Source organism: Gavialis gangeticus, unplaced genomic scaffold (assembly GCF_001723915.1).
Source record: "Gavialis gangeticus isolate Ggan-Ray unplaced genomic scaffold, GavGan_comp1, whole genome shotgun sequence".
Lineage (NCBI taxonomy): Eukaryota > Metazoa > Chordata > Crocodylia > Gavialidae > Gavialis > Gavialis gangeticus.
Window position 1 is genome coordinate 20,464,287 of NW_017729008.1, and position 26,591 is coordinate 20,490,877.

The following is a 26,591-nucleotide window of genomic DNA, read 5'->3' on the forward strand; positions in this document are numbered from 1 at the left end:
CTGCCCCTATAAAGAGGGGCAGTGAAGACAGACCCAGTGGGACCGCCATTTCCATCCGGACCAGACCAGCTTCACGTCACCTATCCACCTCAGAGGCCCTGCCAGTGACTCCCTCTGGACAACATCTACTGGACAAGGACCCCTTTCCAGCCTGGATAGGTAGATATTACCTGCATACCTCCCCCTACAATTTGGACCCTCTCTCTCTCTCTGTCTCCTCCTGGACTTCAGCCTGTGCACCAAGCCTCTCTAACCCCTGCTGCCAGTGTGTGCGTGTGTACAAGGGAACCAATTTGGCATTGTGTCACCATCTCCCCTGTTCAATAAAACCACTGTCATTTGCAACCCCGAGTTGGGTCATGTTCTACTAAATCCCGGTTCCTTCCCTATCTTAAATTCCAGCCTCATTCTCTCTCTCTCTCATCTCCAGTTCTCACCCTCTCTGCTAGTTTCCCCATCTCCTCCCAATTCCATCTCCCTTTGTCTGCCACCTCTCAGCCTCTCCTTGCTTTCCTGCTGTCCCTGCTGCTTTTCCTGTGATTTTCTGCTGCCCATCTCTGTTTTCAGGCTTCCCCCCCCTCCCCTCCACCTTCTGTAATCTCCCCACCCCCCTGCAGCTTCCCAGCTCCTATTAGCTGTCCTGCAGTTCTCTCTAGCTTCCAGCACCTACTGCTGCTCTCTGCAACTTCTCTAGCTACCCCAGAGCCATCCTCTGGCTCCCCACACCCAGAACCCCTCTTTAACACCCACACTTTTTCCCTTAATCCCATTTTCCCTCCTCTCCCCATCTACCTTTTTCAGCCTCCCCATAGCTCTGGCTCCAGTCCCAGGGGCATGCTTCCCTGTTCTGCAGGCTTTGGGCATTGTCTTTTAATCAATTAAGATCAATTAACCTGAAATTGCCCACCCCCAGCCTCAGTTCTTCAGCCCAGGTCCCTGTAGTCTACTGGTTCTAATCCTGGTCCTGGTAACTTTAACCCCCTACACCTCTACTTTCTTACCTTAACCTTTCTCCAGGTATGCCAAGTACACCAAGTACATACATACATACATATCACAATACCTAACTTAGGAACTCATTTGTGTGTATGCATAGGTGGGTAGTATGTGTGTAAGTTAGTGAATACACACCCATATATAGATATTGTGTATGTGTGTGTGTGTGTGGTAAATGAATTAGTAACCCGCATATGTGTATTGAATGTGCAGGTGTTGGTAACTGGTAACTGATTCTGTCTAAATATGGTGTGTGTAGTATGTGTGAACCTAAACTAATTATTTTGAACGTGTGTGTATCTGAGTTGCTAGTGTGTGTGTGTGTGTGTGTGTGTGTGTGTGTATGGCATTGTGTGCATGATATACAAATTAGCGATCTGGGTCTACGTTTGGGATGTATAGTGTATGTGCTTGAGCTGGTAGTGTGAGTGTGTATGCACCTAGTGAGTGTGTGCTTAATTGATTTTTATGTGTGCATGTGAAATTGTACACCACACCCTCCTGTCTAACAGTGCAATATTGAGATCCTGAGCATTGGCCTGACCCCTCAGGACAACAGTACTGGAGAGGGGTAAAAGTGGGAAGGGTAACAGGGTTGTGAATATTAGTAGAATAACTTACAAATTTCAGATTTGGATTTATCCTTCCTGAGGTACTGACCAACTCGCTGGTGATTGAAAGCAAGCTCCTATCTTTCCCCATAGCATCATGTTTTCTGATGCATACACTAAAAATATAAAAGGTCAAAAATTAAATTCAGTTTTCCCAGTCAAGCCAGTTTTGTTCCCTTCACAGAGTATGTGTGTGTGTATGCTACACACATTCACATATAGTTATTGTATCATTTACTTACCTTTCCCCTACTAACCCAACACATATTTGGTAAGGAACAATCCTGTATAGGAAGGAGATAAAATAAATCAAATGTTGTTCTCTTTCCTCCAGCCCTTTTTTCTCCCTAAGATTCCTTTATTATATGCTGAATTTCTCCCTGTTATTTTATATGATTTTGCACATCTCTTGATGCAGCTAGACTGAACCAATTAGCAGAGTTCAGGGGTTACAGAATTCTCCTTTCTAATCAATTTCTTATTCAAAATAAATGTCAAAAATAATCTCATCTTGCATGGCAAAAAGTAAATTTTTATTATGCACATGCTGAAGGCTAAACCCATGTAGTTAATAATAGTCTGGTGTTTCTGAAATATCATGGCAACACGCTTTCCATTAGCAAGACCTGTAAAGAGCCCAGGATCCACATTTTTGGGCTAAAGTTACTGCATCCATTTTGCTTATTTATTTAAAGCAGAGGTGGCCAACCTGCAATGGGAGCACAACAAGTGGCATGGGCAGCCATGGTGTGGCATATGGCACAATAGGGATAGGGGCAAGTAGCACAGCACAAAGGCCATGAAGCAGAAACAGAGCAGCAGATCAGCCAGGGAGGAGAAGGTAGAGCAACATGTTAGGCAGGAGAAGGGGATTGGAGTGGCATTTGGGAAGGATGAGGGACTAACTTGCGACATGCCAAAACAGCTGGCCCTGACTGATTTCAGGGATTGGAAGGAAAAACATCTATGCTGAATTTTTTGCTTGAGTAAGTACATGGCTCAGAACATCATAAGCCCTGCAGCAGAATTACCTTACCGTTTTTAATACATCTTGTTGGCTCAAACTATAATTAGGAAAGGCTTCATTGAGACAAGTAAAGATAAAGGATGAATGTTATTGGCCAATGGCTGCTCCAAATTACTGAGTTGAAACACCTACTCTAATCTTTCTAGGTGAGGTCAACAAGGCCAGACACTCTTATGCTTATTTCAGTAAATAAGTCACATTTATATATATAGTAATCATTAATGTTTACATGCCTTCCCAGACACTCTCTTGGTTCCTGTCTCACTTGGGACTTCCGAAAAGAGATGAACTCGACTTTTTGTCTGGCACATCACTGTATTAGAATTATAGCAGCCAACCACTCTACAAACACTGGATTAAAAATGTGACTACTGAGTCCACTTCCAAAATAATGTAAAAGCTACAAGTACTTTTTTGAGTGATATCTTTTATTAGAGCAACTGTATGGTTGGGATAGACTTAGACAAGCTTATGAATGCAGTGCATTCTTGAGGTGTATTTATGTTCCACTGTCTAGTACTCTAAATTATATTGTGTTGTTACAACCTTTTGGTTCACACCCACATTTTAATTTTAACCACACTATACTACTGGTTAATAAAGCGGCTTTAGCCTGTGTTACAACCAATAACAAATCAACACATTTATCAAATATTAGCCATTTAAGTGACTGTATTTTTAACCATATGCAAATCTTTTAATGGATGTATTTTTGTCATTTCCCCCCAATAAATCAGGGCTAGCTCTCCAGTATGCTGTGTATTAGGCATGCCAGTTATCAGGGACAATTAATTACTAACAGTCCAAAAGAGTACACTGAGTATTCATTTCAGTGACACCAGATCTCTTCCTTCAAAAATACTGAACTAACATACTCATTAAGGAGCTAATTCATTTCTGAACTCAATGATCACACCGTACAGTAGTGGTGAAATAAACAAACAAATAACAAAAAAAAAATCTATTATTTCACCATCTGCCCTTTCTGTCAGTCTATTTGCAAACAGTTAATTTAGGTATGTAAGCAAACCCTATTATTCCTAATCTCAACATACGAAATGTAGGAGAAGGCACTCCATCTATAAATCAGTGGAGGAATCTCAAGTGTACTGAACAGAAAGCAAGCATGAGAAGTCATTAATACAAGACCATAAATCAAACACACAAAGCCTTATTCTGGCTGCCTATCATTAGTTCACGCTTAAATGGGAGTGTGCTATAAATAATTTAACAGAGATCACATTATCACTTCATGTTTTGTGCATGTGGCATTTTACACGTTTCTTTTAACATAGTATGATGCCCTATGCAGTTTACTTTAGGAAAAAAGTTAATTATTATACATTTTATGATTTAAAGAGGTACACTAACATTCCCTATCAATTGCTAAAACACTGAATGGCAAACATTTTGGACAGAAGCAGCACACACACCAGCAGTTTTGCTTTATGGTGTAGTTTGCCTTGTCCTTTGCCCTGTCTACAGAGCATTATTTAACACAGAAAGGACAGAGGCCTTATATGGTAGTGGTGGAAATGTGACTGGAAGGTCAAGGAGCAAACCCTGAAGAAAATCCAATGTCCCTTACATGCATGTTAACTCCTCTTCTTCATTTCTTCTCAGAGTAAGCAATGGATGGAGTTTAGGCACCTTGCTGCTGGTACCCAGCAGAATATAGGTTCAAGACTTTTATTGCAGTGCTACACATACTTGTGCAATCCTGTTGAATCTTAATCACATTGACTTTGAAAAGGTGTGATGAATGAACCTCAACATTCATAAATTGTACTGGGGCCCTTGTATTCTGCTAGTAAAACTAACAGAAAAACTATACCAGATGAATACTAGCCCTCTGTCAGCGGGACTTCCTTTCCAGAGTAGGAAGAGCCACATAATCTTCAACAGTTTAATATTTTGAACTTAGAGAATAAAAACAAAGATGTTTTTGTCTCTTCACAGATATGCTGTTACATCATTGGCATTAAACCTGAGTGAAGCAATCTCGCAGGTAAATGTCAGTTGGATCAGTAAGCATTAGATCAGGATATCACAGAACTGACTAATCCTCCTCTTTTTATTTTCATCATGCTGCAGCTCTGCTGCCAGACTTCTGGGTTACCTTTCCTACCTGGCAAAGCCAATACGCTTTAGAGTTTTCCCTAGGGGTGTGCACAATTTGTGCCTCCCCCCTTCCCCTGGGACAGCCCTGCCGATACAAAGCAGATCTAAAAACTTGATTCCACTCATCTTCCTTGACTTTCAATATAAGGTTCAGCCTGGTTTGGTAACTTAACTTAGTCTACCAGAGACAGGGTTCTTTCAGTTCAGTATTTGTGTCAAGTGCAACAATCAGAATAATAGTCTTCCTTTTATCCATTTGCCCAAATTATAATGAAATCTCTTCATACATGAGAAGCTTGCAACCTGATTCATCTCCTACTCCAAAAATGATGGGACACCATATAGTAAGCACTTATCATTTTGGTGAGTTGACAGGATTGCCTTTCATACTGATCATTATTGTGAGGGAAGATAACATAATTCCTTCTTCATTGCACACACCAGATACTACTTATTGCTGGCATTCCACTAGACTCTAGAAACCTAAACTGTGCCCTGGGGGCTTATTATGTGCTGTAATAGTTGTACTCTTGGAATACCTGCTGAGGATCTGGCCATCTGTTTCTTTGTGTTGCCCCCAACTTCTCCCCTTCTATTGTTCTCTCACTCTTATCTCTGCCTTCCATTCCCTGTTCATCCAAGGTAGTGGTAATTTGATTTATTCATATATCTATTTCCTCAGCTGTACCTCAAAGATCTAAGAGTCTAAACAGGTAAGACTGCTAAGACAAAGACAGGATCATTTCCATTTTACAAAGCATCTGTAAGATTAAGGCTGGAATTTTCAAAAAGTTCTTAAGGAAGTTGGTTGGCCAAATTATGTTTACTTACTTCACTCTCCTTTGAAAATCCCAAGTTACACCCAGTGTTTTACTAGGACTGTAATGTTAGGCTTCTAAATGCACGATTAGGTGTCTAAGGATGGGATTTTCAAAAGCACCTGATTTACTTCAGAGCTTTAGCTCAATTAGCAAAATCCACCCTCCTAAATTACTATGGGTGCCTGAACATACACTTAGAAGCTTTAATTCCTATTTTTGAAATTTTTGGCAAAACAATTGGTGAAATGCATACCCACAAAACATGCATAAATAAACCTAGCTACTACTACCTGGATGAACAGGGAATGGAAGGCAGAGGTAAGAGTGAGAGAACAATACAAGGGGAGAGGTTGTAGGTAACACAAACAGACAGATGGCCAGATCAGAGTGACCTACACAAATTGAAGGATTAGACCAAAAGAAATCTCAGTAGGTTCAACAAGGATAAGTGCAAAGTCCTGCACTTTGGACGAAACAATCCCATGCACGGTACAGGCTGGGGGCTGACTGGCTGGGCAGCAGCTCTGCAGAAAAGGGCCTGGAGGTTACAGTGGACAATACGTTGAGTATGAGCCAGCAGTGTGCCCTTGTTGCCAAGAAGGCTAACGACATACTGTGCTGCATTTTTTGGTGTGTTACCAGTAGGTCAAGCAAAGTGATTATTCCCCTGTGTTCAGCACTGGTGAGGCCACATCTGGAGTACCGTGTTCAGTTTTGGGCCTCCCATTACAGAAGGGATGTGGACAAATTAGAGAGAGTCTAGTGGAAGGCAGCAAAAATGGTGAAGGGATGGGGGACATGGCATATGAGGAACGACTGAGGGAACCCGCCTCCCTCCTCAGCCCCAGCTCCCTTGGAGGAGGAGGAGGAGGAAGGCGCGAGTGTGAACTTGTGCTTCCTCCTCGTGAGCACAAGCACACGTGTGGCACCCCCGTGTGGGCCTTTGACAGCCAGGCAGCCATGTTTCACGCTCGTGCGCTCATCCCCACACAGGATCACACTGCCCTGCCCCGTGCTGCCCCTTGTCCGCTGATGCAGTGCGGATCGCCCCCCAGTGCGAAGCTTAAAGGAGCCATGTGATGGGTGCGAAGGGGGCAGGGAGGCACCTCATCCCAGGCTCTGGGACCTGCTTGGTGCGAGCTCACCTGCCCCAGCCTCCATGGCTGTGGTCGGGGGAGCTGAGGGGCCCTGCTCCCCCCGGGGAGAGGGTCAGCATTCACCAGGCAGCCAACTGCCATGTAGTCCGTGTTCACCGGTCACCTGCTGAGGGGCTGGGGGAGGGACAAGGGGTAGGAACAAAAGTAAATAGTATTTACTTTCATTTCCCATCGCAGCACCTCGGGCCTCAGAAAACGGCTCGGCGGGCTGCATGGCAGCCCGCGGGCCATATGTTGGATAAGCCACGACTTGATGAACTCCTGAAGTCCCTTCCAACCCTAACTTTCTATGATTCTATTATATTCAGCAGGTACTCAATGAGCTTTGCAGACCATTTAGCTCAGAAAGTGGCAGTATGTAGAAATAATGGAAAGAATATATACTCCCAGCTTTACAGAGTACAAGCCCTTTGCCCACCCATCCCCCAACACACTCTCCACAACAAAGCTAACCAGTAGGTACAAAAGCTTTCTTTGACATTTCTCTTAATCCCCACACTTACTTGTATGATCAGTGATGCACTGAAGTTTCCCACTTGCCCAGCTGCTTCATCATTTGCTTGTCCAATTCATCTATAGCACCTCTGGCAATGGGCCAGCACCAAATTCCTGAGGACTTACATACGTTTGAAATGGTTTTGTACAACTCAATCATTAGTCAAGTCTTTAGATTCCTTTTCTCTGTTAATAGGTTTTAATAATCTGGCTCAAACAGAACACACATTGCACTGTGTTCAAATGGGAGAAAAGGGGACAAACACTTAGGAACTTTGGATTTGCTTCCTGACCTGTCACTGCTTATTGGGTGGACTTATGACATGAGGTCAGGCTCTTAGTTTATCTATCTATAAAATGTATACAACAAGCTACTTCATAGTTGTATTGCAACATCACTACAATGGAAGGCACAATGTAAACACAGAAAATTATAAGGGCCTGATTATGCAATCTTACAAGAACAATATTGACTCCTATTCATCTTAAAGGCTCATCTTGGGCTCTTAAAATAGTACAGCAAAGACATCCACAACCACCTCCCCATTTGGGGTGTATCAAATACAGACCCAATATAGACCTCAAAAGAGACTTTCTGGTTAGGTACAGACATTCAAAAAACCTGAGGTGGAATTGATCTAAGTTACACTGTAAGTGGTGTAGTTTAGATTGGTAGTGAACAGAAATATCATTCACCCTTTGTTGGGGGACAGCGGGGAGAGGGAATCTTAAATCTTAGACCAGGTTCTGCCATTTTTAACCCAGTCTATGTGTGTCAAACTTCTGTTCAGTTATGCGTATAGACCAGTTACCAATAACTTATACTAGTAAAAGTATAATTTCTGTTCCTGGCCTTAATGTCCAAGGTCCATGATACAGTCCATGATATAGTTCAGGGGCCATAATATAGCCAACTCCTCACTTCCTGCAGATGCTCCCATAGCTCATGTTTTTCTTGGTAGCACATGTTTAGTTTTGATCAAGAGTTTGTGCCACCGTTTTCCAGAATTATTGGCATAAGATGCTCTGGGCTTCAGAGAAATGCACAGAGAATGTGGAGTCTGACTGACCCAACCCAAAAAACAAAGAGTTGAGTAATGAGAAAAAATAAGTTTCAGGTTTGCTTGAAGCAGCTCACTCATCTGAAGCTCCCCATTGTAACTTCAAAATATTATAGATAGAAAGAAATATTATATTTCTTACCACACTTTTCCTGCTAATAAAGGGATTGAGCCTGCAAACATTGAAATGATGAAGTTTTACATAGATTTCAATACATATAGAAATCAGATTTAAAGTCCTGCTCTCTGAAAATGTCTTTTTTAATAATCATTGTGAATCAGGCATGAATGATTTTCTAAAAAAGCCACCTACCTTAAGTGCATCAGTAAACTAAGCTGAGTTTAGCATGAAGCAGAATTTATAGTACAGCAGCCCATGAAGAAGCAGGATTAGCTAGTGAATATCTCATCCCAACAGCAATCTTTGCACTAGATATGCACATGAACAAACCAGAGGTAACCCCATTGTGCCAGGCCCTGCAAAATATTCCAACAGTCATGGCCCAGTCAACTCCCAAAGCTCAACTGAATACCAGGACAGGCTCTTGCTCTGCCTTCACTACTGGTGTAAAGGATCTGAAATGCTGCCATTGAAAACAAGACAAAAGAGAAGTGATGCTGCCACTTCTTTTCCCCAGGAGAGTTAAATATGGTTAAAACTAATGCCATTTATTATATATTTCTATGGAATCTTTTAAACATATATCCCACCTATGCAAAGCATTTAAAGAAAAAACTTCCCCCTCTTTTCCCAGTGATGTTGGAAGGCTTTTATTGGCCCTGTCCAGTTCCATCCTGCATGGAAGTGTATGAAACAACCAAGCCCAAAGAAATAACAAAAAATGTCCCGAGGGGAGCTTTAGGCAGAACTCAGATTATTTGATGGAAAAGATTCTAGCTAACTGCACTCAGGATTCTGACCAGTTCTTCAAACAACAGTGACTGATTAGATATATTAGTGGACTAAACACACTTTCCTCACCAAAATAATTATAACAGTTCAATGGAAACAGTAAACTCCTTCTGTACAAATTCTACTTAAAGAACCAACCTTCCAGATGCTCTAAAGAAGGAAAGACTGGTACCCCATGGAAAAAGGACTTAGGGTAACTCACAGGTTATCAACTACAGGCCTGCGGGCCACAACTGTCCTGTGGAGACATGTCATTGACCCACAGGACTTCCCGGAGGCCCAGATATTTGGTGGCAGGGAAGTGGTGACAATTAATACTGCCACATTTCCAGGTTACATGGCCTGCTGACAAGGCTATGTGCACTGGATCAGATCAGTGCCTAGGCTCAATCCAGTGTGCACAGGGCCAGAGCTGGGCCCTCATTCATCATATACAGGGCTGTGGCAGGAGCTGTGGCTGCGACCAGGGCCGTGGGCCTGATCTGCCATGTTTAGGGCTGGGGCTGGGGCCAGACCTAGTGCACACGTGGTCAGGGCCTGATTCAGCATACCAGTCCCATGCTGGATTGGGCTCACTGACTAATTCTATGCATCAGATCTGTCCCAAAGACCAATGCTGCACCACTTATTTAGCCCGCAGACTGACTCTGCACCACTCATTTGATCCGGAGCCCAAAAAGGTTGCACGCCACAGGTGTAATTGACACATTATAAAAGACAGATTGCATTCTGTGCTCTACGTGTTCATATAACCTTTACCTTGAAAATAAAAACAGATTATTAAATCATTACTTGGCAACTACTATTTCTTAGCTAGAATTAGAAACCTCATTCACTGTGAGTGGTGCCACTGACCTCTGAAGGGCAAATACCATTCATTCAATTAAGTTGCTGGCTTACCACATTCTATGCTGACATTTGAAAACTGACATCTTAAGGAGTTCAAAAAGTCAGTCATGTTGCAATGGATGGCCATCCAGAACATGAGAAGCCATGTTTCTAATTTCATCATTGCAAACATGATTAACAACACGATCTCCAGCCCTTACGTAAGACAGACAATCAAAAGTTTAAAAACAGGGAATTATCATCATGTACAAGCAAAGAAGAAAAGCAAGATTTGTTTGGTAATATCTTTTATTGAACCAACTGTATAGTTGGGGGAGATGTTAGACAAGCTTTTGGTATTACAAGAAAATAAGAACAGCTTTCCTGCATGGATGAAATCAATAAACAGGAGGCCTGGGTTAATCACACCATCATTTCAAAACTATGTAAGACGGATGCATTATTGTTGTTTTTACTGCCTTGCATGCCTTTGTGCCTCTGCCCTATCCTAGAATTATAGACCGCCTGCCATGTATTGTAGTAAAGCACCCTCTACTGGCTGAGCTACTGAAGCTGTTCCAAAAATTAATTGAAGAAATATTCTACCTATGGGGTTGAAATTCACAAATTCAAATCCAGTCACTTCCTCCTGATGCTCTATTTAGTCTATACACTAGAACATGTGCATGCCATCGGGAAACTTCCCACATGCAGGAGTCTAGAAGGAACCTAATAAATGCTGTTGACTTCATTGGGATGTATTCTAATCCAGTGGGTGACAACAGGTTTGTAGTATATCTGTACATTCCTTCATTCAGCAGCAGTAGTCTTGGGAGGATCAGTTAATCTGGATGCTTATAATATTGGTTTTTAAACAGAAATAATAAAAGTAGCTACCTTAGTTTATATGTACAGAACAACATATAATTTCTAGAAAATCGGAAAGCACTGTTTTTACTCATAAGAAACCTGTGATCATCACCTGTTCTAAATGTTTGGAGTTCACTCAAGTCCAATTAGACCTAGCCTGTATTGAAATTCTAAGAGCAAAAGTAAATTCATGGATATATTAATTTATAGGTACATATAGTATTTTCAGATCTTCTGGTGCCATTTCTCTGTTATTTACCATTACAACTTGCTATACGTAATACATTCTGTCATGACTATTACTTGGACTTCAACATAAAACCCAAAGAATAAGTTAAAAACAACTCCCAATGTTTACAATTGTCTTCACTTTCTGGACGACCGTTGCTATATCTAATGTTGGCTGTGTACAGTATTGTAATAAAGGTGTGGGGCCACCATGGCACCTGGCCTGCATGCCAAGCCTAGGTGGTAGGGTGGGGCAAGAAGCACAAAATTAGCAGCAGGTACACTGCCAGACCAGCCACCATCATGCTGCTGGCATTGCAGGCAATAACACTTTCCCGTGTGCCACTGCTGCCCAGGATGCTCAGGTGTCCCATTATGCCTCTAGGCATGTGTTGTAACAATACTCATTATTTCCCATCTGATATCTAAAACTTTATTTGGGGAATTAAATAACCATGCTTGTAATTCCAAGGCAGATGGGGCCTGTCACTAACTTAGCAGGAAAAATCTGTCTATTGAACTGTGACAAAGGAAATATCCTGTTTTGAATATTAATTATTAGAAAATTGTAAAATGCCAAATAGTCAGAAGGTCCTTTCTGGTTCCATTCAGGTGATAATTTATCACACAGCAATGAAATCCTCCTAAGAAGCCTGAAAAGGGCTCAAAATATATTTCATATAATAGTTAAGATCTACCGTGTGAGACTGAACATACTTGCTTCACTTTATGACCCTGTATATCAGGGGTCAGCAACATTTTTGGGCAGAGTGCCAAAAACACCCCCACCCTCAATTTGTAAGATGTTGGCATGCCAGGGCAGATGGCAGGGGAGATGCAAGGGGCCCAAAACTTGTTGTGGTAGTGCAGTCCCAGGCCCTTCCCCACCATCCACTCTGGGGTGCATGTGCCAAGCAAAATGCCTTTGCATGCCACACTGGCACTTGTGTCAGGGGTTGCCTGTCCCTTCTGTATACTTTCTTGCCTAAGTCTTCATGTACAGTACAACTTAGTTTTCAAATCTCTCTTGGTGGGATGTAGAAAAGGGATCACCCAGGAATCTACAGATGTACTGGGAAACAACTCCGCAGACACTAATACAGCCTTGAGGATATTTACCTAAAGAGGGAGAAAGAGTAAATCAGTGGTTTTCAACCTTTTTAGGCTCATGGTACCTCTTACAATGTTCCAGCTCTTAGTTTTCACTCAGTGTTTTCAACTACAAAAAAACAATACAGCAATTCTTCTGCTGCAAAAAAATTAAGGAATGGGTCCAGATGAGTGTGCACATGTGTTATGCAGTCCTGCAGGCCTGTTTGTGGCATGGCGAAGCACATGTACCGCACATGCAGGCATTCCCTGCACTGTTAATTTGCAGCATGGTGGGTGGGGACTCAGGCGGGAAGGATGGGTTGACACCAGGAGATCCTGGTGGAACACTGAGATGTTTAAAAATATAGCATTATGGAACAGCAGGAAGGATACAGTAAAAAGCAAATATTGGACTAGTTAGACAAAGAATAGAGAGTAGGAACTTAGCAAAAACTGCAATAAAGTATTCAGTCCACACACCAGCCCTTCTGTGTTCAGACTACTATATCAGGTATTCCGAGTGATCTCTGCTGAGAATGGAAGGGATGCAATGCCTTGCATATTGCCTAATCTTAAATTTTTTCTTCTCTGGAAAATGAAAGGGATCTTCTAGCAATTTCAAAATTAAAACAAAATAAGAATTAAATTTAAAGCAAAAAGAGCCCTCTTTGCACCTCTTAAAGCATCTCCTAAAATAGAAATAGATAGGATTTAGGTTTAGCAGAAGGAAATTCTCTCTCCTAACAGGTCAATGCTCTCTCTCCAGTATTGTTCCTGCTGTCTCAGGCTCATGTTCTTTGTCAGCTGCAGGTATAAAGCAAGATATGGCTATGCAAAGAAAGAGGGGGAAAATGAAGGCCAGACAAATGCAAACACAAAACAACTATCTTTGTTGTGAAGCTGCTGACCTTGATCTCTTGTATCATGAGAAAAGTCAGACCAGGATGGGGATCTGGTCTACATACTGTAGGAATAAGAAGCGTGTAAGCAAGCCAAGTCATTTCAGTGAATGGTGAGTTACGGGCCAAAAAGTGTGTGTTTTGGCAAGGTGTCAAAATACTGTCTTCATTTGAACATGGTATCAGGGTAGTGTGAAATGAATTAAACAAAATAGTATTTTAACTCAGTAGTTTTCAACCTGTGGTCTGTAGACCCCTAGGGAGTGTGCGGAAGGTGGCTGTAAAGATGGTGGCTGTGACCAAAGGGGAAGTGCTGCTGGTGCTGCTCCAGCTCCCCGCTCCACGGCCAGAGGCTGCCTGAGCACCAGCAGCAGGCAGCCCAGCACCAGCAGACAGAGCACGTGCTGCTGCTGCTGCCGCTCCAGCTCTCCCTGAAGCTCTGGGCTGCCTGCTGCTGGGCTCCGGCAGCCTCTGGCTGTCGGGGGGAGCTGGAGCAGCAGCAGCAGGCAGCCCAGAGCCAGCACCACAGTGTGTGCTGCTGCTGGTGCTCCAGCTCCCCCACTGCCAGAGGCCACTTGAGGAGGAGGAGGAGTAGCAGCAGCCCAGCAGGAGGCAGAGCACGGCTGGGTTATAGTGCCTCATCCTGCCCTGCCGCTGCCTCAAGTAGGGTCTAGTACCACTGCAAGAGAGAGAGAGAGATCCAAAGGTGGGTCATGCCTCCATTCCACATTTTTAGGGGTCCACGACTAAAAAAAAAAAAAAGAAAAGAAAAAAAGAAAAAGAAAAAAAAGGTTGACAACCACCGATCTTGTATTTTAGTCAAGTATAACTGTCCCTGCAGGTGCATTCAGAGCTTCCCCCTTTAAATAAACACTTGTTGGAAACTAAATTCAAAACACCTGAGGCCCAGCTAATCAAATTGCTTGAATTTGTCCAATGAACAAAAATACCCTACAGCTAATTGCTGTATTATGTGATAATAGCAAAAAAGGACTAAGATGAGGGGCAGCATACTTAAATTGATTTTATTTATAAATATACAACTTTTTAAATATTAGTCTGAAAGTTTAACCAGGGTAGAACATGGAAGGCATTAAGTGTATAATGTAAGAAAGCTTACATAGTTATGAGGAAAAACCATAGATACCATAGAGCAAAAACACTTTAAATAAACTTTTTAACGTATTGTAGAAAACTCACATTCATTCATTTAAAAACCTCTCAAACAGGCAGAAATATATGATTATCTACATTATCATTAACAGCTGTACTTCACCTACCAAATATGAAATTTCATATGTTTTTCAAAGTTATTTCTTTTCAATATGCATTTCTGGAATATCATTATGCACATGTTATATTACGTTTCAATTAGATACAGGTGCGTTAATAAGGAATTGCCTTATTTTATTGAATGACCAGGTTTTCCTAATTTGCTTCACACCAGATGTCTGAACCTTAATTAGCAAGAGGAGAATATCCATTCAGTCTTATTGAAGCTCCCCAAGTACATTCATGTCCATCTGAAGAGGTTCTTGTGAAGACTGTGAAAATGAGTAATTATTTTAGGCTAAAAAGTGCCTTTCTATCTCTTTTGTCTGGAATGAAGGACTTGAATTGATCCCTCTCAGGAAAAAAGTAGTTTCATAAACTGAATGAAGTGCTGCATTATACTTAAAATCCTTGTGGTAAAGAAATTTAACCTCTCTATTGTCTCACTGTTAATTTCCCCCCCCTTTTTTTAGATGAGTGTTCATGCCCTGTGTATGATGGATGACAGCAACTCTTTACTGCCTAGGATTGACAGCAACGGTCTCAGTGGAAGGTATTCATACAATTTGTGGCCTCCCTCTTTGATAGGGCATTTTTTGACCTATGTCTCAAAGAAAAGGAATTGCAACTTGACCCTTAGCCTGTTATGGAAGCACAGACACATTTCTCATATGTTAATTTTAATTGTACTGAGGTCTCGCTTGCCAAACCAGAGACACATGTGATTATGTGGTTAAGATACCTCATAATCTAAAGGAAAAGTCAAAACACAGAGCTTTCAGGGGACCTTATTTATTTATTTATTTTTACTCATCAGTTTTAAGTCTTATTACTCAGAATCAGAAGATTTAAAAACAAAACTAGATAGCATAATGGAGGCAGGATCGCCACCTGACAGTCCAGCCAGAGCAAAGGGCAGTGTGGAGTGGTGCTACTGTCTGACCTGGGCGGTAAAAAATTATTGTGGTGCTGACAGTCACAGCCTGGTCCCTACTTGTCCTTTTCCACAAAGGGGAAATAAGTTACTCTAGCTCTTTGGTTGCTGCTCAGAACATTGCTTTGTACATAACCAGCTACCTCCCACCTCTACTGGTAGGCCTGTGCGAGTCAGCAGCGATCCGATGCACCTTCAGATCTGGACACTTCAGACGGCTGCGATCTGATTCGGAGCTCTGGACCGGGTTGCTGCCTCAATCCGGCTGAAGCGGCTCCGAAGCTTCAGAGCCACCTTGGAGATCTCACCATAGGGTATAATGGGGAATCAATGAAGTATCTATACCTTTGATGTTTCTTGTCTGATTTGGATGAAACTTGCAGAAATGGTAACCTCTGCTAAGAGCATGAAACCTGCCAAGTTTAAAGAAGATTGGTGCAGGGGCTTGGGGGGAACTGTACCCCAAATTCTTGAAAGCCAAACTCATGCCACAGCTGTGCGTTACAACACGGGGGGTCAGCTCTTACTGAGGCCACAAAGCCTGCCAAATTTTAAAGAGATAGGTGCAGGGGTTTCGGGGATACTGCACCCCAAGCTGAGGACAAGCAAAACTCATGACGGTTGACACTGTGTGCGCTAAGGCACAGTGGGGTGACAGCTGCAGGGATGGTGGCCCCTGCTGCAGTCACGACACCTGCCAGTTGTGGAGGAGATCCGTGCAGGGGGGTTCTGGGGCCCTGCACCCCTAGCTGCTGCAGGCAACACTTGTGCCAAGGCTGTCTCTATCTTGGGGCAGTTGATTGTCTGTATTGATTCTTTCCTCTCTTTAGCCTGGTTTTGTAGGTGCTAATTGATGCTTGTTAAGTCCTTATGTAGTATCTAGGTCCTGTGTATTGAGCTGGTCCCTGAGTGGATCGTGATTGATGGATTGGTAACTGGTAGCACAGTAGCTTAGCAGCCAGGCCTGCAGCAGTGTCTCCCCTCCTCACCCCAAGAGAGACCCAGTCAGTCCCACAAGCACCCATGGCATGAGTTTTGCTTGTCCGCAGCTTGAGGGGCAGTTCCCTCCAAACCCCTGCACTGATCTTCTTGAAACTTGGCAGACTTTGTGGCCTCAGCAAGAGCTACCACCCCTGCAGTTTTCACCCCACTGTGTTGTCACATATAGATGTGACAGGAGTTTTGCTTTCAACAACTTGGGGTCCCCCCAAACCCCTACAGCAATCTTCTTGAAACTTGGCTGGCTTCATCTTCTCTGCAGAGTCTATCATCCCTGAAAATTTCATCCAAATCAGACAAAATACAACAAAGTTATAGATATTTTATTGTTTTCCCCTTATACCCTATGGCCGGATCTCTGAGGTGGCTCTGAAGCTCTTCGGGAGCTCTGAACCGCTTCGGGAGCCAAACGAGGTGGCGCTTTGACTTGGATGTGGTGCTTCAGACCCCAAAGCATCTGAAGCTTCTCTGGATCTGAAGTTCTGTCCAAAGCTTCGTACAGCCCTATCTACTGGCCCACTCTCCATTGCTACAAAGCAGTTTTACCTTAAACCACTTCCAGCCACTTTGAAATTAGTTTATGTGCACTGAACTTATGTTCTGTTACACGTTTAAACCAATTTCTGATCACTTAAACTGGTTTGCATGTAACTTGTGTCCCTAGTCTATATACTTGTGAACTGAAAAGCATGGGCTGGGTGGAATCAAATTCCCTGCCTGTGGAGTACACTTCCTATTTCTAATGATTCTGCATGTGCTTCTACTAGAAAGCTTTGGGCTGTCTTTCAGTGTGATCAGGTCATTCTAAGTGTCATCCAGCCTTTGCATAATATTCAGAAATACTCATTATAGAAACTACTGCTTCTCAAAATGAAAATATCCCCTGCAGATGAACCCTGCTGTGTTGAGCTCTCTTGCAAGATGAAAATGCTGTTCTATACACAAAGGCACTTTTTGAGAAACAGCAGCCAAACACTTATTCATGGTGTTGATTCATTTTGATTATAAATAAGCTCCCATGGCAAAAGAAATGAAGGTTTTAGAATAGTTGCATGTTTTAATAGATAGAAAACTTACATGAAAGGACACTTCTTAGGAGTTACTCTTACTTCATTGGGCTATTTTCCTAGAACAGGATGTAGGTATATTGATTTCCATTAAGTTGGCATCTGTAGTTATACTGATTCATTTGGAGTAGGTTCATGAGCCTTTTTGCCAAGGTACCCAAAACTGTTCTACCCAAACTTTAAGACCTGCTGTGGAAGTCTAGCATTTGTTTTTCCAGTCAAGTGGAGATGAGTCTGTTATATGGCTTTCTGTAACATGGGCTAAGCCATCAATCCTAAACATGCTGCATAAAGGAAGTTCTGAAACATTAGCATCTCCATCAAAACATGCATGTACCGCCTAGTATTTCCTTACACAATTTATCATGATGCCAAATGAAAAATTTGAAGTTAAGGCACTTCAGAGAGGCAGAGTGAAAAAAAAAAAATCTCTTAGATGGAAAAGTAGTGTTCTCAGCAGAGACGGTGAAGGCAGTGAGAACAATAGAAAAATCACAGGAAAATACATCAAATGGTTATATAATAGTCTACCCCTTGTCTCACTGAAGTGTCCTTCATTGCATGCTGAAACCCAAGTACAACAAAATAGCATCTCTCTTGGAAAAAGGGCTGGTAACTGCCAAGAAAATAATCTATTAGGCTACCTGTTATGAGCTGTAAGATGAATGGCAGCCTTCTGGTATACAGGAGTGGAAGGTCTGCAATAGAGATATTTATGTATGGTTGCTGAATTTTTAAGATTATTTGATCTACAATTTTTTGACCATATGTCTTATCCCTCTTGAACAAAAATGGGTTGCTGGATCTGGAGTGCTGAGCAATTTTGTCATGAAGTTAGACTGGTGCAAAGCAAAGGAAAAAAATATAAACAAAGGTTTGTCCAGGCCACACTGAGTGTGTCACTACATTACTGTACTTTTGTTACTATTGGGTAAATTTTGAACTGACTGAAGTTTCCATGGCACTGGGTGAATAAGTTAAAAAAGATTTTGACCCATGTTATTTTTATATATATATAAAAAGGGAAAGTATGCAGGCGTCAACTGAAAAACTTTAAAATTGTATCTTTTGATGCCATATACCCTACAAAGGGAAAATAAGGACAGTTGATCATTACAGTCATCATTGCAAAAACAGATTGTTGACCCTAAATATTAATAAATGTCATGTACAGTGTTTAAAAGATATCAAGATATCATTAAACAGAACTTTCTTGGCATTCCCAAGAAAATGTTATTGGCTGTTTGCTCTTTTAAAAAAAATGAAATTATTAAAGAGAAAAGCAGCAAGCAGACTCAGTGAGTCCATTACCAGCAGATACAAGATGACAAATATTAAGATAATTTCAAGGGTTATCCAATAAAGGCGAAACACTTGGGTATGCAAAAAATTAATCAAAATTAATATCAATTCCTCAGGCCATTTCTTGTTAAGTAAATGTTCCACATCTTTTAAAATTTTGCTTGAACTGATCTGACAGTTTTGGAAGAGTTGTGCATTTTAATAGATTGCGATCTTAACCTCAAAGTGAACAGTTTGATAAACAGCATTTTAATAAAATAGTTCATTTTGGGGTGAGTTGTGGCTGCTAAGGATTTGCAGGCCTCATCAGCTTAAATATAAGCAATATAAGTGATAATGAAATACTGAATGTGGATATATTTTTTAGTACTTGACTTCTTTTCTTTGCTATGTAAATTATTGTTTAACAGTAAAAGTGGTCAAACATACCCTGGAGTAAGAACACTGATTTGAGTGCAGTGAAATCCACAGATTTGGTCTAATGTTTAAATCTATTCAGTGTTCATACAAAATTGGGATTTCTTTTTAGTCATAATTTGTATCCATCTTCTGTTTCTGCCTTGATTGTATACAACTATCATAAGGGTGGTATAGACTAGGTTGTCACAAAGACACCCTGTCAGACTTGATTCTTTGCTATTGTTCAGATTGAGATAAAAAGAGAATAGTTGCAAATTGTTTGTTGCTTCAGGTATTTTGCCATGTCCCATCAAGAAAAAGGGCCAGGCAGCACTATCAGGTTTAGCTGCAAAGGAATTGCTGATCTCACACCTCTCTAGCTTGCTCTGCTTCAATAACAAAGGGAACATTTTTACAATTAAAAACAGTCAAAACTCAAGAGTCATCAGAAAAAGACGAATGCACAACTCCACAGGCTAGAAATTTATAGAAGACAACCACTTCTTTGAAACATTGTTTCAGAGGCTACAATGTTTCAAAAATAGTAGTGCTAGATAGAAATCAATAGTGCAGTTGAAGTGGGAGGAGGAAAGATTATGGCAGCAGCCCCGGGTCCCACCTTGGGGAAGAGGCTGGTGCAAGCTTCACTGCTGCTTCCCAGGGCATGGAGCTACTGTGTCATGCCTCTTACAGAATTACTGTCTTTAGCAGTTGCTTTGGTTTTGTATTTTAATGTTACTAAAAAGTAGACAGAAAAGGAGGAAACGGGAAAGACAAACAGTATGCACAATCATGCCTCTAAAGGGAAATGCACAGGTGTAGACAGCAAAACTTGGCCTATTAGGTTAAGTACAGACAACAGAAAAGCCTGAGGCTGGATTAATTCAGTCTTTGCAGGTTAGTCTAAACTGCACAGATTAAACTGAGACACAAGTGAACACACATTTACCTTTGATTCAGGAAATGCAGCCATATGCCTGCAGTGGCTCAGAGTAGAAGCTGGGGGGTGCTACAGCATGTCACCAGCATGGGCTGTGTGTTCACTTCCTCATCCTGCTGCCCTCAAGGTCACTGGATTTTCAGTCTACAGTCATGGCAGAGGACTCTGTGGGGTTGTTCATCACTTCCCCTTCCTGCTTCCAGGTGCCACCACAGACTGGGCTGCATCTCCAGCCGGGCTTGGCCCCCTTACCCTCTTCTCAGCCGGCCTCTCTGCTCCAGCTAGGGAGCAGAGGGCAAGGCCTGTCCTGCTTTCTGGAGCAGACAGCACAGCACAGCCCAACCCAGGACTGCAGTGCATGCTGGGATGTTGGAGGACTCTGATTTAACTTGGACCAGGAAGGGGTCTGGGACAGAAATTTCATAAACCAGTTTGACCCACATCAGTTAAGTCTGATACTACATTCAACCAGGTCCATCTTAAACCAGTTTCAGCCATTTTGAATCTGGTTTATGTGCATTGAACTTCTGTTTTATTATAGGTTTAAACCAGTTTCTGATCATTTAAATTGGTTTATGTGTAACTTCTGTCCCTAGCTTTAATGTCTATTAACCCCCACCCCCCCTCCAAAAGGAAGAAAGGCAGTACATTTTCAGAAGTCACACTATGCCCTTCTGAACAAAAATAGAGAACCCAAACACTGCATGGATCTGAATGTATTTGGAATCTTCCTTCTTAGTGACAGACTGAAAAGAACTGTGTTAATGAAGAGGCTAAAGACCTATGGAGAATCCCATCCCAAACCTTCACACCATCAAGCATTCATATCTACTCCCCCTCATAAATCCTTTTCTCCTGGTAGCACAGCTGGTTCAGTAGTTAGGTTACACTTGGCTGTGTAGGCTGAATTTTCATGCTATTATCTATATTTTAAGATGTGGACTAAGAATCAAATACTGCTCTATTAGCAGAAGCCTCATCCTCACTGGCTAATTGAGTTAATAGGAAAAAATGGGATACAAACACTTAAGAATAACACTGGTGGTGTGGGGAGGGGACCTTAAATGTAAATGTCTAAAGACCCAGGACTAACATTTTGTAAAAACGCAAACAAATTGTGTTTGAATTTCAATAACTTCAAATGTAATTCAAATTCATTTTAGAATTTGAATAATCACAAATTTAATAACTGTTTGAATAATCACAACAAGCTCTATTTTTCATCATATTTCAGAAGGAAGCCTGCTGCTTGGTGTGTTCACTATTTTTTAAATCTTTCAGAAGCTTTACAGCAGTCAAAGCAGTGCTCACAACCTCTTTTCACCTTAGTGCTTTTTTTCTTGCATTCCTACATGTTTGCAGCCTTTCTGTGACTCTCCTACTTTCCGGTTAATTAACATCCCATCAGCTTCCTGTGTAGGGTCATTTTGATTTTTTGTTTGTTTTCTTCATGCCTTTACTTTTCAAGTTTAGTGTCACAGCTAATTTTCTATAGGATACAACACCCAAGAAAGTTTAACTTTATTATATGATATTGTATCATATTGTATATTGTATTGTGTTGTCACTATTCCTTAACCGTTCAGCTGAAGCAGTTTCCACATGCCATTAGAACACCACCTGATTATGTATTCTAGAAATCAACCATTTCAAGAAAGAATCATTTAGAACTTGCTACAAGACTTCTCTAACCTTCTATTTTCACTTCTACAGCCAGCTGAAATCACTTTTTTCTTGAGTTGGTGTTTGTTTGATCTTTTGCAATAGTACAAACACAATATCCCTTTCCTAACTAGCATCTCCAGGGCATGCTCTACTATCACATGGGCATTATCTTACAGGTACTACCAAGTTCTCTCCATTCAGAAGTATGTCATTAGATTAGACAAAATATTTTACCCTTACATTTTAACCTCACCCTCATGCATAGTTCATAAACACACATTAAATATCACTTAGATTTTTTGTAATACCACTGTTTCAGGAATATTTTATTAAGACCCTTTGCCACTGCTTTGCACTTCACTTGGCACCTAGCCACGATGATAATGATATTTTGCCCACCCTAATAGAAATGCATCTGTGCTGTACCAGATGTGAGAGAACGGCCTAGCATGCTCAGTGTATACAATGTCTTAGGTTTTTAAGCATATTGCACTCAAAGGATATGTACAGACATTACAGGGTTAGGTCAATCTAAATGCCCATCTGTGCAGATTCTCTGGGGGTTTAAATTGGGCCAAAAATGGTGAGCCAGATTTAAGTTAGTTCACCGAAGTAGCCAGTGCTGGAGGGTGGGCTGGCTGAATTGGAGCCTCCCCACTTTGGAGGACTCCAATACACTGGTCCAATCCTCCAGGGAGGGGCAGAACCCCCCTCCCGCAACCTAACTCCCTCCACGCCCTTTCTCCCTTCCCAGTCTGAAAACAGCAACAGGCTGGGAGCTCTGCAGACACGAGTGTTCAGATTCACAATGAGGGTGCAGATGCAATAAGGGTTCAGATTTTCACCTCATCAGCCATTTTTTAAGCTGTCTGTAGCCATGCAATTGTGTTTGTCATGGCTATAAACTGCTTTCTGTGGCTCGATCAGGTGAAAATTGTGACTTCTGTCTGTGCCCTTGGAGCACAGTCCCAGGGATGGAAAAACCCTACCTTTCTCCCCAGATCTGGGGCTCTTCTCTTTCTGCTCCTTCCCCTGATGCTGACTAGGCCATTTTTAGGCCTTTGACTCCTCCACACCCAGAGAAACAACACTCATCACAGACCCATCAACTCCCACACCCACCACAGACCTGCCAGCCCCCTGTTTCCCAACAACCCCCCCACAGATTTTCTACACCACCCCCCCGTCACACTTTTCCCTTCCTGAATCCTAAGTGATTTACACCAGATTCCCTATGCAGGTCCTGGCACCAGTAGCTGCCTGTACATGCTGTTCCTAGTCTATGATCACATGGCTTAAAATAAACCACATAACTGTAGACTGAGTGGGTGCCTCTACTCGTGTAATTAATTCAAAGCAATAAACTCTGGAGCAGTTTGAGCTGGAGCAAACTACTCTTGACCATAGCATTTACACATGTGCCCAGGACACTAGCAATTTGAGGTGGGGTGAAGTAGGGGGTACAGGAGGCAGGGGACATGGAGCATCAGCCCCCAGCTCCAGGTGGTGGCAGCGGGCATTGGAGGGGCTGGCATGAGGGTACTGAAAGAGCAGAGCTGTATAAGCTAGATGGCAGGCAGATGTCTTGCCCCCCGTTGCCTAGGCTGATGGGGGACAATTCGCTTCCACAGTAAGCATCTACATGTGCATTTAATAATAGTTAATTTCTCCGCTGTAAAACAGTACTGGCCCAGACAGTACTATCTTATAGAGGTGTTAATTAGTTCACTGCAGCCTAATACTGTTTCATGTGTAGATGATAACATTTTACTCTGCAGCTAATTAGGTTACTCTGCAATAAAGTGCATGTGTAGACACAGCCAGTGTGGCTAACATTTGTACCTTTATATAGACAGGAAGATATGCTATGCCACACCAGACAATGTTATGGAAATAAACCATGAAAACACACCCCACCCATTATCTCCTGAAAGATGGTACACAGCTCCATTAGAGGAGCATACACCCAAACTAGCTATGTCCATTTTATATTTTTATTTTTGTTGGCATTCAGACAGTGACCAAGTGAAGTGGAGGCGGTATATTCACAGTTATCTACTAATAGATTGTAATGTAGATGTGCCTAAACTGTTATTTACTTCTCACCCATACGTCTTCCTTCCCTGATCTCCCCATGTGACCCTTTGTTACATTCCTGAACATACTTCTCTAATATTAAGGGGCCCTGCCTCTACTTCCATTGTAATGGAACGATTTGTATCCTCTCCTTTAAGACAAAGATAGTTTCCAGTATTGACATCTCCAGCAGTATGTTTGTCTGAGCTGAATGTTCTTCACTACCTACTGGCTTTTCCCTGTACCTACCTTAAATAGGCTAGCACAGACATGTTAATTCATTGTGCTAGAAATCTTATTTGCACATGGGATAAAGCAAAACTATGAAACTAGAATTTAGATTTCTTATTATTTTTAGAGATGTAATGACTGCCAATAAATAATATCTGCAATACTTTTTCCTGTTTCTAGTTTTATTATTCTAGGAGAGCCCAGACCTTTATTCATTACAAAACAGTTAGCTAGCACTTGCTACATTAAAGCTAGATGGAAACAATCAACATTTTCTATTTTGTTTTATAATATGATGCTTTATTTGCTTATCTACTTATCGCTATTCCAAGTGTCCAAAAAAGGACTGAGTAGCACATCTTTTCATATCTTCATAATGGATAAATACCATAAATTAAGGATGAATCAGAAAGGGGAAAAAAAAATAATAAAAAGAGACAAAAAAGATTAAGTTGGATAAGTCATTAGGAAACATCTTGTTTGATTATTAAAAATAAATATTGCTTCCTTGACTACTGTCTTTTCTGGAAATATTTTTGCCATCAAAATTACTGTTATATTTACAACTCAGTGCCTTAAAATTTCTACCATGAAAAACAAAGACTGCATACACACATCAAATAATCTGGGAGATTTCTCCTAAGTTTGCTCTCCTGGTAGAAAACCTCGCTCAGATATGCTTGATGACTGTGTTGTGGTTTCTCTCAGAAGAGACTGTGTACAGACATCCATTTTCACAAGAGAAACTCTCCTGGGAGTGATTCAACCCTGGTTGTTCCCAGGTTATTTTTCTCCCAGAGCAGTCATTTTTGCTCAGAGAGACAAATCCTGAATATCTGTACACTTATGCTTTCTCCAGGGACAGCAGTGACTCTTTCATGAGAAAACTAAATGTCTGTGCATGGCCAAAGCCAAATTCACAGATTTAATTTGGAAAAGTTGTAGATTTTTCACACTTGGGTACCAAAATTTGACACACACTGAAGGGCAAGAGGGTAGGACTTTTTGAAAAATTAGAACTCTTCAAAGAAAAAAAAAAAAGGCTGATTTTTGGCTCTCCAAGTATGGGAACAATCATATTACTTTTCAGTTTTTGTAAGTTAGGCCAGAGATGTTAATGCTGGAGTAACTCATTACAAGCATCTTCTCTGACCCCTTCCATAACCCGGACTTTACCTTGAAAAAGAAATTTACCTAGCATTACCTTGAAAAGAAGAAATTATTTTTCCTTCCTATATAACTTACAAGTACAAAACCAATAATGTGTGATTAAGCTAGAGTGTTTCTTTAAAAAACCCCAACAGAGTGATACCCAGTTATGAAGTAAAGGCTCAAGTAAGGATGAATTTGCCACTTACCCTGCTAAAGTGATCTAATAGTTAACTTGCCCTTACTATTAAAAAGCAAAAAAATCCAAATGGGAAGTAAGATGCTGATTTCAACTCAACTTGAAGCCATTGAATCTTGAAATAGATGTTTCAGGTACTGAAGATGTGGTACTTAGTAACTTTCAGTATAAAGACAAAAACTAATTAGTGTCATTGCTATTCTGAAGACCTCATATAAAAAATCTGTTCCCTGAATGCTACCTAATGGAGCAGGCAGTCCAGTCTCCAAGTTTAACAGTGCACTTGTCTTTTTATTTTTTTCTTCCAAAACAGTGAAATATGTAAAACAATATGTATAGTATTGTTAAGTTTTTCAAAGATGTTGTTTTCAAATTATTCCTAAACTGAAAGTACAGAAACAAGTAATCTGAGATTACAGCAAAACTAAAGCAAAGATTCCAAATAGGGACAATTTTACAGCTTTCAAGGTTCAGAGACCCGAGGAACAAGCCTCTCTACATGGTGATGTTCTCTGTATCTTATATGAAGACTGGGAGTAACAGTGGAGTGATTTCTTTCTCTCTCACTGTTATTACACTGCAACCTATTGAGCAATTATTTGTGATAGATGCACAAAGGAGAAAGATCATAGCCCTAGATTCTCTTTGTAGTGATGTTATTATGAAAACCAAAATCTAAAATATATTAGAACAGAGACAAGACAAAAACAATAAGCCATCAGGCTCTAACTCATGAACTAGCTGGCTCCAACTTAGATTTTAAGGCCCACTGAAACAGTCTTGCAGTAAAGCATTCTCAATAGATTTCCTTGTCATGACAACAGCTTGTTGGAATTTTTCTCTTTCAGAAACAATTTAACTGAACAAGTTTTGTGCCATGCCATGTTATTTTTGTGAGACTGCACGATGTGTGACATAGAAAGAATTCAAGTATCTACATCTTTATGGTGAGACATGTTGCAATGACATTTTGTGCTGGTCTTCGGTGCCTGCAAAAACTGACCTTGATTCTGTTCTGCATCAAAGTGCAGAAGGGTCCAGATGCATAATTCACGTCAAGCCCAATTACCAGATAGGAAAGCTCACACAGCAGACACAATTGCTTAAATGCTATTAAAAATAATGGTTTCTCTTACAGCCTATACATATATATTTAAGAGCAAGGTGAATAAAAAATGTTACCCTAGACAAGTACAAACTATTTTTCAATGTTGTGAATCAGAGGATTCTGATCATGAT